The 13,981-nt window shown below is 45.2% G+C and overlaps 1 protein-coding gene across 2 annotated transcripts in view; it reads left to right on the top strand.

The window, feature by feature from the left end:
- TCF20 (transcription factor 20) overlaps window positions 1-13,981 on the top strand; it is a 50,155-nt gene that overhangs the window by 21,797 nt on the left and 14,377 nt on the right. The gene's annotated exons all lie outside the window — the stretch shown is intronic.

Below are 13,981 nucleotides of genomic sequence, written 5' to 3'. Positions count from 1 at the left end.
TGAATGGGAATCTAAATGAATAGTTTTAGTCCAGATTTTTCTGTGTGAAGAATCAGTCGGGTTAGAGAGAGTTTGTGCATGTGCTTTTTCTCTCCTGGTTTCCAGGGGAAGCAGAGGACTCTGTCCTGGGGGTCGGGGGAGATGAACCGCCAGGCCCAGGTGCGTCGTGAAAAGGAGCAGGATTGCCTGCTGGGCCTCAGCCCATCGTAGTGAGGGATCCAGAAGCAGTGGCGGAAATGAGATTATTCTAACGTGAGTGAGGGAGTTGCATAACAAGGGCGGGGACAGTCCCGGAGAACGGTGGCTCGGAGGGTAGCCGGTGACACTGGTACAGGTGGCAGGCCAGCCTGAGGGGCCTTTGCCCCACTCTGGTTGTGCTCAGCTTACGACACTTTTGGCCTCCTGCTAGTGTTTAATTTGTACTTGACTGCCTTATTCCTTGCTTGTTTACACCTTCCCTTCCAATGCAGAAGTGCTTCACAAAACATTAAAATTCCCACAAATCTGTATTGTTCAAGAATAGAAGTAGAAAGAGAAATGAAATGAAAATAATAGCTAATAGTGAGAGTCCCTGGTTGTGGTAAAGAATCGGCTGCCAGTGCAGGAGACCTGGGTTCAATTCCTGGGTTGGGAAGATCCCCTGGAGCAGGGCATGGCAACCCACTCCAGCATTCTTGCCTGGAAAATCCCATGGACAGAGGATCCTGGTGGGTGACAGTCCATGGGATCAAACAGAGTCGGACACGACTTAGCAACTAACCCTCCACCAATAGCTAACAGTAGCTAAGAGACGCAGTGTTGAGAGATTTAGCCAACAGCTGTTCATACACACCCCCAGAGGTGAAATACTATGGAAACAGACACACAGCGAACCAAGCTACAGAAAGATGGACAGCAGACACTCAGGGCCACCCAGGGTCTGCTGTTTCAGGCGGTACCCTAAAGGAAAAAATTAGTTCCAAAAAGCAGTTTTTAAACTTAATTTGTCTTAATTTAACAGGATCTACTTGGTATGTGTTATGTCTGTTTTTTACGTAACTACCAAAAACGTGACACATTATAGACGACATGTTTTTATAAGCCTAGCAATTACATAAACTCTAGTTTATGAAACACTCTCACCGTTACTTTGAACAACTTTGTGAAAAGGAAGACAAGTAGACCCTTGAAGGGCACAGGGGCTAACCTCAGTATAGCTGATGGCCAGCTCTCCACACCCTTGGCTTCTTCACTTCTGCAGATTCAACCAGTCGTGGGCTGAAACCGTCCACATATCATCGCCAGCAGTTCAAACCTGACTTGTCCAAGAGTCAGCAGTGTTGTTATCCCCATTTTGCAGATGATAAAATTGAGGTGGTGACTTTTTTTGGCTTTTTACACCTCAGGTTCTCTTCCCATTGGCCCCTGTGCTGCTTCACACGTGGGTAGTATTTTCATTAGACCATCTGTGTTTATTCTAAAAAGCCAGACGGACCTGAAGCTCTTGTCTTAAGGCACACAGTTAGCTGTTAGCCAGTGCATGCTGCTGACATAAATGATGGCATTTAAACTAGTATCGTCATAATTTTTTCAAGATGTAATGGTTTTGCTGGAACAGCTATGAGACATAGATGCTACTTTGTTATAGTACGAAGATGCTGTTCGTAGCATAGAGTAAGTGCACGTGGAAAGGCCCAGTGTCTCTCGCCTCGGAGGCGGGCAGAAGCCTTGATGGCGCCCTGGGCTGTGGGGTGAGCTCCAGATGCTGGCGCCCTCCACCCACGTCGGTGAGAATGGTGAGTGGCCGCAAAACTCCCAGCTGGTCTCACGGGCTTTCGGGAAACATAAAGAGATTATCTAACTCCGAAGAAGCAGAAACCCAAAACAGAGTGCAGCTCTTGCAGGTGGACCGCGTCACTGCCACGTGGCTGGAGGTGACCGCTGGGGGCAGAGGCTTCTGTCCTAGATACGGAAGGCGGAATTAAGAGGAAAGGAAGCTCTCACTGGTGGCCAGAAATTAACATGTACCATGTTCCACATGTTCCCAGCTCTGCCAGCAGCAGCTTTTTAGTTCATGTTGAAGAGTAGCCTCATTAGTCTTCTCCACGCTCAAGTGTGTCAGGCATCGTTTCATTCCATCCGGCCACATTCACAGTTCCTGCACTGTGCCAGGCCCTGGGGATACAAGAATGAGTCTCGCAGTTTCTGGGAGGTGGGCAGATATCCTGTAAGCAGGAGCAGAAGCATGTGCAGTGCTGGGCAAAAGCCACCTTGGGCACAGCAGTGGCAACCTCTGTGATCTTCGAAGCTCCAATAGAGCTGATTGTCGCCAGCACTAATAAGACCCTGACCCAAATGCTTCAGTGCACAGAGGCTGCTCAGAGATGCTCATTAAAACAAAGCAATTATTCAGGTTACTGCTACATCTCACAGGAAAGACGTTTCTGTGAGTGAAGAGGCATGTAAAATTCTCCCTCTGAGATTCTGCCCCTGCAGTTTGCCACCTCTAGTCAATGAGCCCTGCCTCTGGGCAGTGACAAGGGCTGGTGAAAGGGTTAGGGAGGGTGTTTGGCTACTTTCTCTTGTTTAAACATGTCCTAAAGCTAAGGATATATTTTATAGTTTATTTCCCAAGATTTACAGTATCACAAAATGCAGAGTTGCTTTAAAAATAACCTTTATTCCACCCCCTAAATAAATGAAAGATTCACTGTTGAAATAATTGGACCATTGCTTGTTTGAAAAAGTACTTTGATTTATTAATAGCAACCATGACTGAAAAGTCCCACTGTGTGTCTGCCCTGTGTGGGGAGCAGTACTGTGTGGACTTAACTCTCCTAGGAATGAGTACTATTAAACTTGCAACAACAGTGGCATGAAAAACAAGGACATTTAGCTGTACACTGACATTAGTACATTATTTGCACTATGGGAGAATGGTATCCTAACTTCTTCAGGTAAAAAGTGAAGAATAAAAATCCAGTTGGAAGCAGTATTGGCTTGGGTATTGATTTTAGGATAGAAAGGGTGATCAGACACAGAAGCTGTTAGGGAAATCTTTTATATTTTATCTCAGCACCTGGCATGTAGGAGGTGCTTTTCAGATGCTAGGTAGTTGAGTAAATGAAGGGGACTAGAAGGCAGCACTGTGTGGTGTGAAGAATGGTTGAACGTGGAGTTCAGAAGAAGAGAATCTTTAGTTCTAAGTTCTGGTACTTCTGGTTATGTGATCCTCAGCAGGTCATCTTGCTTGTAGTCTGTTTCTTGAACCAGGAAAAAAAAAAGTCATTGAAGACAGACCGAGGGCCCCTTATAGTTCCAGTGTCACTGATCTGATGCCAGAATTTGCCTAAGAAAAAGTGAGTGAGATTTTGTTACATCGAGGAATGTAAGGAAGATAAACAGTCGCTTCTCGCACTGTGAGTTTCTCAGGAAATCCCCACTCGCGGGTTTTCCGTCACGGCTCTAGTGCCTTGCCACAACCTCCGTGGCTGAAAACACACTCGCTTTCTTGCAGTTTTGTAGGTGACAAATTCCACACAGTCTCCCTAGGTTCAAGTTAAGGTGTTGGCGGGGCTGTGCTCCTTTCTGGAGGCTCCAGAGAAGAGTTTTTCTCGTCTTTTCCAATTTCTGAAGGCCGGCCACATCTTGGCTCACGGCCCCTTCCTCCACCGTTAAAACCAGCAGCGCTACATCTCTCTGGTCCTGCTCTCGTCATCGCCATCTCCCTGGCCCCTGTGATACTGATTCTTCTGGGAGAGGTTCTTTCCTTTTATGGACCCACGTGATTAGATTGGGGCCACCTGGATAATCCAGCAAACACTCCCCATCTGAGGTCCTTGACTGAACCACATCTGCAGGGTCCAAGGCCATAAGGCAGAGCTTCTCAGGATGAAGTCGGACATCTGTGGGCCTACCTCTTATGGCCCACTGTCTGCATTAGTCTGCAAGGGGCAGAAGCATAATGGAAAAAGCACTCACTGGTACCCAGGAAACCTGAAATTCTTCCTCAGCCAGTCATAGGATCTTTGTTTTCCCTCATCTAAAAAGTTTGGGAGTTGAAATTGGACCAGTGATTCTCAAACTGTATTGGAGCATCAGAATTGCCTGGAGGCTTGACCTGGGGCTTGAGAACTTGTATTTTTGTTGTTTTGTGGTGAAATAAGACGACATAAAATTTACCATCCTAGCCATTTTTGTTTCAACTTTAGCATCATTCCCTCCAAAGAACACCCAGGACTGAGCTCCTTCAGAATGGACTGGTTGGATCTCCTTGCAGTCCAAGGGACTCTCAAGAGTCTTCTCCAACACCACAGTTCAAAAGCATCAATTCTTTGGCACTCAGCTCTCTTCACAGTCCAACTGTCACATCCATACTTGACTACTGGAAAAACCATAGCCTTGACTAGATGGCCCTTTGTTGGCAAAGCAATGTCTCTGCTTTTCAATGTGCCATCTAGGTTGGTCATAAGTTTTCTTCCAAGGAGTAAGTGTCTTTTAATTTCATGGCTGCAGTCACCATCTGCAGTGATTTTGGAGCCCCCCAAAATAAAGTCTGACACTGTTTCCACTGTTTCCCCATGAAGTGATGGGACCAGATGCCATGATCTTCGTTTTCTGAATGTTGAGCTTTAAGCCAACTTTTTCACTCTCCTCTTTCACTTTCATCAAGAGGCTTTTTAGTTCCTCTTCACTTTCTGCCATAAGGATGGTGTCATCTGCATATCTGAGGTTATTGATATTTCTCCTGGCAATCTTGATTCCAGCTTGTGTTTCTTCCAGCCCAGCGTTTCTCATGATGTACTCTGCATAGAAGTTAAATAAGCAGGGTGACAATAGACAGCCTTGACGTACTCCTTTTCCGATTTGGAACCAGTCTGTTGTTCCATGTCCAGTTCTAACTGCTGCTTCCTGACCTGCATACAGGTTTCTCAAGAGGCAGGTCAGGTGGTCTGGTACGCCCATCTCTTTCAGAATTTTCCACAGTTTATTGTGATGCACACAGTCAAAGGCTTTGGCATAGTCAATAAAGCAGAAATAGATGTTTTTCTGGAACTCTCTTGCTTTTTCGATGATCCAGCGGATGTTTGCAGTTTGATCTCTGGTTCCTCTGCCTTTTTGAAAACCAGCTTGAACATCTGGAAGGTCACAGTTCACGTATTGCTGAAGCCTGGCTTGGAGAATTTTGAGCATTACTTTGCTAGCGTATGAGATGAGTGCAATTGTGCGGTAGTTTGAGCGTTCTTTGGCATTGCGTTTCTTTGGGATTGGAATGAAAACTGACCCTTTCCAGTCCTGTGGCCACTGCTGAGTTTTCCAAATTTGCTGGCATATTGAGTGCAGCACTTTCACAGCATCATCTTTTAGGATTTGAAATAGCTCAACTGGAATTCCATCACCTCCACTAGCTTTGTTCATAGTGATGCTTTCTAAGACCCACTTGACTTCACATTCCAGGATGTCTGGCTCTAGGTGAGTGATCACACCATCATGATTATCTTGATCTTAAGACTTTGGTGCTATGAGGGATTGAGGGCAGAAGGAGAAGCGGACATCAGAGGATGAGATGGCTGGATGGCATCACTGACTCGATGGACGTGAGTCTGAGTGAACTCCGGAGTTGGTGATGGACAGGGAGGCCTGGCGTGCTGCGATTCATGGGGTCGCAAAGAGTTGGACACAACTGAGCGACTGAACTAAACTGAACTGAACCATTTTTGTTATTTTTTATTAAAGTACAGTTGATTTACAATATCATGTTAGTTTCAGGTGTCCAGCACAATGATTCAGTTATATATTGTGTGTGTGTATATATACATTATATATATGTATTCTTAAATATTTTTCCCCTTACATATTGTTACAAAATATTAAGTATCATTTCCTGTGCTATACATTTATATCCCCACCAGATGATTCCTTTTTCTCCACATCCTCTCTGGCACTTATTATTTGCAGTGTGTTTTTCTTGTGGGTTTTTATTTTAATGATGGCTATTCTGGCCAGAGTGAGTTAGGACCTCATTGCAGTTTTGATTTGCATTTCTCTAGTAATTAGCGATGTTGAGCATCTTTTCATGTGCCTATTGGCTGTCTGTATGTCTTCTTTAGAGAAATGTCTGTTTAGATCTTCTGTCCATTTTTTGATTAGGTGGTTTATTTTTTTGATATTGAACTGCATGAGCTGTCTGTATATTTTGGAAATTAATCCCTTGTCAGTTACATCCTTTTCAAATATTTTCTTCTGTAGGTTCTCTTCTCATTTTGTTTATGGTCTCCTTTGCTGTGCAAAAGCTTTTAAGTTTAATTTGATCCCATTTGTTTGTTTCCGTTACTCTTGGAGGCGAATCCAAAGATATTGCTGCAATCTATGTCAAAGAGTGTTCTGCTCATGTTTTCCTCTAGAAGTTATATTTATAGTATCCAGTCTTACATTTAGGTCTTGAGTCTATTCTGAGTTTATTTCTGTAGATAGTGTTAGATGCTGTTTTGCTTTCATTCTTTTTTGTTTCTCGGCTGTGCCCCGCTGCAGGTGACTCTAGTAGTTGTGCTTACAGACTCTGCGGTGCAGTTGCCGTGGCTGTGATGCGTGGGCTTAGTTGCCCTGAGGCATGCGGGATCTGCCCTGACCAGGGACAAACCCATGCCCCCTGCACTGGAAGCATGGAGTCCTAACCACTGTACCTCCAGGGAATTCCTGACTGTATTCTTTTTGATGTGATGATAGTGGGATTGTTTTCTTAGTTTCCCTTTCTGACCTTTTGTTGTCAGTGTGTATTTGTAGCAGTGCAGCAGCTTTCTGTGTATTGATTTTGTTTTGTATCCTGGACTGTACTGAGTTCACTGCTGAGCTCTAGTAATTTTCTGTTAGTATCTTTAGAGTTTTCCAGGTTTACTGTGTCATCTGCAAACAGTGACAGTTTTACTTCTTTTCCAACGTGAATTCCTTTTCTTTTTCTTCTCTGATTGCTGTGGCTAGGACTTCCAAAACTATGTTGAATAAAAGTGGAGAGGATGGGGGTCCTTGTCTTGTTCGTGATCAAGGAAGTGTTCCTTCCACGATCGAGGAAGTGTTTTCAGCTGTTCACCATTGAGTCTGGTGGTAGCTGCAGGTTTAACCATTTTTGTTGTTGTTTGCTGTGCCACACATCGTGCAGGATCTCTTAGTTCCCCAGCCAGGTATTGAGCCCATGCCCCTTGCTCTGGGAATACAGACTCTTCACCACTGGATGGCCGAGGAAGTCCTGGCCTAACTGTTTTTAAGTGCATAGTTTAGTGATGTTAAATACCTTCACCGGTCACCACCATACATTCCCATAGCTCTTTTCAGCTTATAGAACTGAATCTCTGTATCCATTGGACAAGACTCCACAGTTTCTCCTCCTAGACCATGGCAACCACCAGTATGCTACTGTTATTCTAAATACCTCATAGAAGTTGAGTCATGTGTCCCTTGATTCTTGCTAACTTACTTCACTTGTCCTCAAGGTGCAGAGTGTGTCAGAATTTCCTTCCTTTTTATGACCAAATAATATTCCATTGTATGTGTATACTGTACGTTACTATCCATTCATTCATCAATGGACGCTTGAGTTACTTCCACACTTTAGGTATTGTGAATAATGCTGCTATGAACAAGGGTGTACAGATACTTTTTAGACTTAGCTTTCATTTTGGTGAGATGTATACTCCAAGTGGACTTGCTGGATCATGTGGGAATTCCGTTTTCATTTTCTGAGGATCTGCTGTATAGTTTCCCAGTGTTTGTGCTATTTCAGATGCCCACCGGTGGTGCCCACGTGTTCCAGTTTATCCACAGCCTCACCAACACCGTTGTTTCCTGTTTGATTGTAGTTATGAGTGTGACGTGGTGTCTCGTTTTGGTTTTGATTTGCACTTTTTTACTGATGAGTGATGTTGAGCATTTTTTCCTGTTTTTTGGCCATTTGTCTACCTCATTTGGAAAAGTTTCTACTCAAGTCCGTGGCCCATTGTTGAAATAGGTTGGGGTTTTTTGTTTTGCTTGGGGGTTTTGTTGTTATAACTTGGTGGAGTTTTAGGAGTTCTCTACAGATTCTGGATATTAATCCCGTATCAGATACATGATTTTTAAATATTTTCTCCCAACTTGTAGGTTGCCTTTTAACTCTGTTGACAGTGTATTTTGATGTACAACATTTTTAAATTTTCATTAAGTTTAATTTGTCTACTCTTTGTTATGTGGGGCTTTGGGTTCATAACCAAAAAAAAAAGATCATTGCCAGTCCAATGTTATGAAACATTGGCGTCATGTTTTCCCCAAAGAGCTTTATTGTTTTAGGTCTCACATCTAGGTCCTTCATCCATTTTGAGTTGATTTTTGTATCTGCTGTTAGGAAAAGGTCCAACTTCATTTTTTTGCATGTGAATATTCACTTTTCCTTGCACCATTTGTTGCAAAGACTGTCCTTTCCCCATTGGATGATCTTGGCACCCTTGTCAAAAGTTGTTTGATCATATATGGAAGGGTTTATTTCTGGGCTCTCTATTCTATCCTGTTGGTCGATATCTGTTTTTATACCAATGCCATGCTGTTGATTACTGTAGCTTTGAAGTTAGAAGCATGAGTCCTCCAGTTTTGTTCTTTTTCTTTCAAGATTGTCTTGACTATTCAGTTTCCCTTAAGATTCCATGTGGGAATTCCCTGGCAGTCCAGTGGTTAGGACTCCATGCTTTCAGTGCTGAGGGCCTAGGTCCGATCCCTAGTCAGAGAAATAAGATCCTGCAAGCTATGAGGCGCAGCAACAACAACAAAGATTCTACATGAATTTTAAGATAGCTTTTTTGGCTTTTGCAAAAAACTTTGTTGGAATTTTGATTGTGTTGACTCTGTGGGTCACTCTATAGATATTTTAATAATACTAAATTTTCGAATCCATTCTCATCCATGAGCATAGACTGTGTTTCCATTCGTGTCTTCTTTAATTCCTTTTGGCAGTGTTTTGTAGTTTTCATTGCACAAGTCTTTCACTTCCATAGTTAATACTTAAGTATTTTATTCTTTTTGATGCTGTCAAGAATCAAACTGTTTTTGTAATTTCCTTTTCAGATTGTTTGTGTATAGAAAGGCAACTGATTTTTCTGTGTTAACTTAGTATCCTGCTACTTTGCTGAATTCATTTACTAGTTCTAGGGGTTTGTGTGTGTTGTGTGTGAACTCTAGAGTTTTCTATAAACGTAAGGTTCATATCTTCAAGCAGATAACTACCTTTTTCTTTCCAGTTTGAACCCCTTTTATTTCTTTCTCTTTCCTAATTGTTCTGGCTAGAACTTATTATGTTGATTACAAGTGGTGAAAGCCAGTGTTCTTGTTTTGCTCCTCATCTTAGAAGAAACACTGCTGGTCATTCACCATTGAGGATGATGTTCCTTGTAGGTTTTTCATATATTTCTTTTGTTTCCTTTTATTCCTAGTTTGTTGAGTGTTTTTTATCATAAAAGGGTGTTAAATTTTGTCAGATGCTTTTTCTGCATCTGTTGAGTTCACGCAGTCATTTCCTGCATGTCATTACTGCTGCTGCTAAGTCGCTTCAGTTGTGTCCAACTCTGTGCGACCCCACAGGTGGCATGTAGCGTGTTACACTGATCCGTTTCTGTATGTGAACCATCCTTGCAGTCCAGGAGTGAACCCCACTTGGTCAGGATATATAATCTTTCCATGTGCTGTTGAATTCTGTTTGCTAGTGTTTTGTTGAGGATTTTTGCATCAGTGTTTATAAAGGAAATTCGTCTGTAGGGTTTGTGTGTCTCTGTGTGTGTGTTTGTCTTTTTCTGGCTTTGGTATCTGCTAGTGCTGGCCTCATTAGAATGATTTTGAAGATATCCCCTTCTCTTCAGTTTTTGGGAGAAGTTTCACAAGGACAGGTATTCAGTTCAGTTCAGTTGCTCAGTCGTGTCCGACTCTTTGTGACCCTGTGAGTTGCAGCACGCCAGGCCTCCCTGTCCATCACCAACTCCAGGAGTTCACCCAAACCCACGTCCATAGAGTTGGTGATGCCATCCAGCCATCTCATCCTCTGTCGTCCCCTTCTCCTCCTGCCCCCAATCCCTCCCAGCAGCAGAGTCTTTTCCAATGAGTCAACTCTTCTCGTGAGGTGGCCAAAGTACTGGAGTTTCAGCTTTAGCATCATTCCCTCCAAAGAACACCCAGGACTGATCTCCTTCAGAATGGACTGGTTGGACCTCCTTGCAGTCCAAGGGACTCTCAAGAGTCTTCTCCAACACCACAGTTCAAAAGCATCAATTCTTCGGCACTCAGCTTTCTTCACAGTCCAACTGTCACATCCATACTTGACTACTGGAAAAACCATAGCCTTGACTAGATGGACCTTTGTTGGCAAAGTAACGTCTCTGCTTTTCAATATGCTATCTAGGTTGGTCATAACTTTCTTTCCAAGGAGTAAGTGTCTTTTAATTTCATGGCTGCAATCACCATCTGCAGTGATTTTGGAGCCCCAGAAAAATAAAGGACAGGTATTAGTTCTTTCTTAAACACTGGGTGAAATTTACCAATGAAGCCATCATCAGATCCAGGGTGTTTCTTTTTTGGGAGTTTTGTGATTTAACCTTGGTAGATTTTGTGTTTCTGGAAATTTGTCCATTTCATGCAGATTGTCCAGCTTACTGGTGTACAGTTGCTCACAGTAGTCTCTTTAATCCTTTTTATTTCTGTAGAATCAGTAGTGACATCGTCAGTTTGGTTTTTCTCTGTTCGTAGTCTGTTCTTCTCTGTTTCATTTATCTTTGTTTCAATCCTTATTATCTCCTTCCTTCCTCTAGCTTTGGGTTTAGTTTGTTCTTTTTGTAGTTCCTTAACTTACAAAACTGTGGTGTTGGAGAAGACTCTTGAGAGTCCCTTGGACTGCAAGGAGATCCAACCAATCCATTGTGAAGATCAGCCGTGGGATTTCTTTGGAAGAAATGATGCTAAAGCTGAAACTCCAGTACTTGGGCCACCTCATGCTAAGAGTTGACTCACTGGAAAAGACTCTGATGCTGGGAGGGATTGGGGGCAGGAGGAGAAGGGGACGACTGAGGATGAGATGGCTGGATGGCATCACTGACTCGATGGATGTGAGTCTGAGTGAACTCCGGGAGTTGGTGATGGACAGGGAGGCCTGGTGTGCTGCGATTCATGGGGTCGCAAAGAGTCGGACATGACTGAGCGACTGAACTGAACTTATAAAAAAAAAAGTTAGGTTGCCTGCACTTGGCTGGGAGTGGGAGATGGGCAGAATCAACTGCCATTTTCCATCCACGTCTACCTGGGAATTTGCAGGCCTTCTGCAGACTCCAGGGCCCCAGAGCAGTTACATCAGGTAGATTCTACCAGTGCAGTTACTGTCTGGACGTGGAGACAGGTTCCCAGTGCTCCCTACTCTACAATCTGCCCAGAATCCCCAAATCTGCGTTTTTAACACGTTTCCAGGTGATGCCAACGCTGCTGGTCCAGGGACCACACTTTAAGAAGCCCTGAACTAAACGCTATAAAGTCCTTTCTCTAAGGCCCAAATAGGCCCTTGCAGGGTCTTTCTTCTCTGGAAGTAATAGTAAATTAATTGCATGTTTGTTTGTTTTTGGTTTTTTTTTGGTTTTGTTTTTTAATTAGAAGAAGCATCATTTTACTGATGTCATTTCCTGGTGAGGGAATTTGCCTTTTTTTTTTTTTTTTTTTTTTAATGAGAAAAATGGGGCCTGTGGGCTGGTTCTGGGCAAGAAGTTTTGTGAAGCCCTGCCAGGGACACAGGGGCATGTGTTGAGGTGGGAAGGAAATGGACAGTGTTCAGACCCAAGGGGATGACAGGGCTGCTCCGCTGGTGGCTCATTGTCGGCCTGTGTCTGGCACGTGGTTGTCTTGGGTCAGGTTTGCTGAGCACTTTTGACCCAGCCACTGTTAAAAGCCTGGATTAACACATTCAACCCTCCCACCATCTCTGTGAGGTAGCTCATACCAGCAGGTCCACACCTGCAGGCTGAAGAGACGAAGGTTAGGACTTTGACCGAGAACAGCACAAAGATGGGCAGCAGTGGAGTCACTTAACCAAGGAGTGACTTGGATTCCAGAGTCCACACCTGCAGCCAAATACAGCAGGGCCTCGAGTACTGGGTCCCTTCCTGCTTGTCAGGATATTTGGACTGCAGGTTACAGAGTTAAACTAAAGAGAGAGAGAGTGTGTGTGAGAGAGAGAGAGAGAGTGTGAGAGAGAGAGAGAGTGAGAGAGAGAGTGTGTGTGAGAGAGTGAGTGTGTGAGAGAGAGAGAGAGAGTGTGTGTGTGAGTGTGTGTGAGAGTGAGAGTGTGTGTGAGAGTGTGTGAGAGAGTGTGTGTGTGAGAGTGTGTGAGAGAGTGAGAGAGAGTGTGTGTGAGAGAGTGTGTGTGTGAGAGAGAGTTGTGTGAGAGAGTGTGAGTGTGTGTGAGAGTGAGTGTGTGTGTGTGTGTGAGTGTGTGAGAGAGTGTGTGTGAGATAGTGTGTGTGAGAAAGTGTGTGTGTGAGAGAGTGTGTGAGTGAGAGTGTGAGTGTGTGTGAGAGAGTGTGTGTGAGAGTGTGTGTGTGAGAGAGTGTGAGAGAGTGTGTGAGTGTGAGTGTGAGTGTGAGAGAGTGTGTGAGAGTGTGTGAGAGAGAGTGTGTGTGTGTGAGAGAGAGTGTGTGTGTGTGAGAGAGAGAGAGAGTGTGTGTGTGTGTGTGTGTGTGTGTTAATCAACAGGTCTAGACACAAGGTGGTCCTGGTGCTCAATTGTGTCCCAAAAATCCAGACTCTGTCCGCCCTGTCATGCTGCAGTGCTCAGCACTTTGGGCGCTGTCTCCTTGTGGTGACGAGATGGTTGTGACGGATCTCACCATCCCCTCCTCACAGAGGCCGAGTGAGAAGGCGACTGACTGTCCTGCTTCCTGTCCCTTGGTAGAGGCCTAAACTTTCTCAGAAGTTCTGTTCTTTTCAGACTTCACTACCAGAAGTGTTTGACACACCCATTCCTCAGTGGCCACCAGGGCAAGGAGGGCCCGGAGTGTGAGCCCCCTGGGTGGCTGACCGTTCAGGGCTCCTTTAGGAGAAGGGGTATGGCAGAAAGGGCTGCGGGTGGCTGTGGAGGAGTTAGCCACATTCCTTCTCTCCGGCTGATGATTGAGACCTTGGTTCTGAAGGGACCCTGTGGCACTGACAAGGGCTGCCTGCGACGCTGCCAACCGCCCTTGGTATACCCTGGGCCAGGAAGTCTTATTTCTTGGCAAGGGTGTGAGGGCGCGTGGCTATCCATGCCCGGAAGGATGTCGCTCTTCCAGGGCTCTTTCAGCACCCTGTGTCTGCCCCAGTGGCCTCTGGAGGAGGCCAGGTGTGGTCAGCCAGGACCGGCTCTGACCGGGCACGGGTTTCTCCCCTTCTCAGGCTCCAGGCACCTCGTCTGAGAGGGGGGCTGTCACAGGCTGGCTATGACCAAACGGGGCACATCCAGCGATGCCCGCCGCGGTGCAGGGCGACTTGGGGCCGCGCTGTGGCTGCATCCGCGTAGTTCTCCGTCAGCGTCAGCATCAGGGACGCTCGATCCAACTCACTGTCACCCTCCTGCTGCCGCTGTGGGTTAGGGGTGTCCACGCCATGGCTCCGTCCAGGCGGGCTTCACGAGCCCCGCTCTGTGAGGCGTTCTGACTGCTGCAGGCCTGTGAGCCACATGGACCTTGATGGGCTGCCGTCCCAGACAACAGAGCAAAGACAAAAGGGCGCCCTTTGGTTTTCTTTGTCCCTGGAGGGGTGCGGTGTGTGTTTGGTGGGGGGCATTTTCCACAAGTGTAACTGCTTATGGAGCACTTTTATTTTTCCTAGATTTAAGAACAAGTGTCCACCTCGTTCAGGTAGCCTCATCTATGTGGCCTCACCCACCGGAAGAGTCTGCGCCTTTGCTCAGTGGGGCCAATGGGGCTCATTACACAAATGTGATTCTTGTTGACACAGGACGAGCACGCACGGGCAG

This window comes from Capricornis sumatraensis, chromosome 4 (genome assembly GCF_032405125.1).
Source record: "Capricornis sumatraensis isolate serow.1 chromosome 4, serow.2, whole genome shotgun sequence".
Classification (NCBI taxonomy): domain Eukaryota; kingdom Metazoa; phylum Chordata; class Mammalia; order Artiodactyla; family Bovidae; genus Capricornis; species Capricornis sumatraensis.
This window is presented reverse-complemented; position numbering and strand designations above follow the sequence as displayed.